Source organism: Mus pahari, chromosome 20 (genome assembly GCF_900095145.1).
Source record: "Mus pahari chromosome 20, PAHARI_EIJ_v1.1, whole genome shotgun sequence".
In the NCBI taxonomy this organism is placed as follows: Eukaryota; Metazoa; Chordata; class Mammalia; order Rodentia; family Muridae; genus Mus; species Mus pahari.
In genome coordinates, this window is record NC_034609.1 from 9,329,797 (window position 1) to 9,332,060 (window position 2,264).

The following is a 2,264-nucleotide window of genomic DNA, read 5'->3' on the forward strand; positions in this document are numbered from 1 at the left end:
CTGTAGCTGTCTTCAGACACTCCAGAAGAGGGCGTCAGATCTTGTTACGGATGGTTGTGAGCCACCATGTGGTTGCTGGGATTTGAACTCCGGACCTTCGGAAGAGCAGTCAGGTGCTCTTACCCACTGAGCCATCTCACCAGCCCCCCCCCCCTTTTTTTTTCTAAATGTTAAGCTAATACTCTGCTACAACCTAGCCATCTTCCCACTTTGAGACAGGGTCTTTGATAGAAATGTAGACCAGGCTGGCCTGGAACTTACCGAGATCTCCATGCTTCGGCTGGGATTAAAGATGTGTACCACGAGGGTCAGCTTCTTTTCTTCTTCTTGACTTGTTTTTAAATATTTATTGTTATTTTACATATACGAATGCCTACATGTATGTATGCATACCACATGCATGCCTAGTGCCCACAAAACAAGAAAAGGACATCAGATCCCCTGGAACCAGAGTTACCTGTGATTATGTAGGTCCTGAGAACCAAACCCGGGTCCTCTGAAAGTGCAGCAAGTGCTCTTAACCACGGATCCATTTTTCCAGTCCAAGCATGTTTTTAAAATAAACCTACATTTTCAAGGTTTTATTTTATTTTATTTAGTTGTGTGTTTGTGTGTGTGTGTGTGCGCGCGCGTGCGCGCATAACAACATGTGTGTGGAGGTCAGAGAAAATTTTGCAAGACTCAGTTCTCTCCATCTATCTTGTGGGGCCGTGGGATAGAATTCATATTGTCAGTCTTGGCAGGAAGTACCTTTGTCCCATGCCACAGCAACCCTGATGTTTCGTTCATTTGTTCCTCCCACTGAAGCCGTCTTGGAGAACATCTTTGAGCAGAGATTCTTTGCCATCCTTGCCAACTGCAGACAACCAAATTCACAGGGTCTCCCCCTCTTTATCAGTTTTACAGAGGCTTGCCCCTTACCTAGTTTCTTCTCATCAGCTTCAGTGAGGCTGGTTTTGTGTCCAGCACAAAGGGCCTCCATCATAGTTTGCTGTGAGCATGAAACAGTAGGTTTGGCAGACTTGTGGATAATACATGCTAGGCAATCATGGCAGGCTTGTGGATAATACATGCTAGGCACTTGTGAATGAGGTGGTTCCCACGGCTCTTAGAAAGCAGGAAGTACTGCCATCCTCTGAGCATGTGCTCTGGATGCATAGAGTCCAGTACTACCTTCTGACTTCCAAAGACACCAGAATCCCAGAACCTGGAGTTATAGATCACTGGGAGCCACCATGTGGGTGCTGGGGAGTGAGCCTGGGCCCTCTGGAAGATCATCCAGTGATCCTACTCTCTCAGCCATCTCTCCAGCCCAGGTCCAAACAGGAATTTGTTTATTTTTTATTTTATTTTATTTATTTTTGTTTTTCAAACCAGGGTTTCTCTGTATAGCCCTGGCTGTCCTAGAACTTGCTTTGTAGACCAGGCTGGCCTTGAATTCGCAGAGAACTACCTGCCTCTGCTCACAAGTGCTGGTGTGAAAGTCCTACACCGCCACTACCTAGCCCAAAGAACAATTTTAAAAATCAAGACTTCTAACACAATACAACCAGACGGACACTAGTTTGCTATCTTGACGATTGGTAGGAAAATGTTAAAGAGTAATGGCATCGTAGTTAAGAGTGCTTGTTGCTTTTGCAAAGGACCTGGGTTTGTCTCCCAGCACTCACATGGTGGCTAACAACTTTAACACCAGTTCCAGAAGATCTGATGCCCTCTTGTCATCTGCTGCCACTGCGTACAAGTGCAAATGATTTGCATATCCAGGCAAAACTCATATAATATATAGGATATATATGTAATATATGTATATTATATAGATAGATAGATAGATGTTGGCTCCTCCCTCTAAGCCTTGTGTTCCGCCTCTTGCAGACAGGTTGGGAGTTTCTTCCTGGAACCCTGGATCTGGACAGCGTCCTCAAACCGCCCACTGTCACCGCCCACCNTCGCCTGGACCGCCCACCATCGGACACCTGCCCGCCACTGCCAGGACTGCCCATCATCGCGAGAGCGCTGTGGCAACTGCAAAGGACTCAGGGGAATGCTGGGAACCCTTCTTTGTACTTAAGCCAGTCCTGACAATAAAGATTAGGGCCTTGATCAGAAAAGCCTTTGTCAGGGCCCCATATTTCCTTTCGCAGCCCTGTTTCTTCTCAGGAGTTTCCGTGCTCCAGTTCGGATCCACAGTGGTTCTGCAGGCAGAACCACACATTTGGCGTCCAACGTGGACTGCACATTTGGCGTCCAACGTGGACTCCACA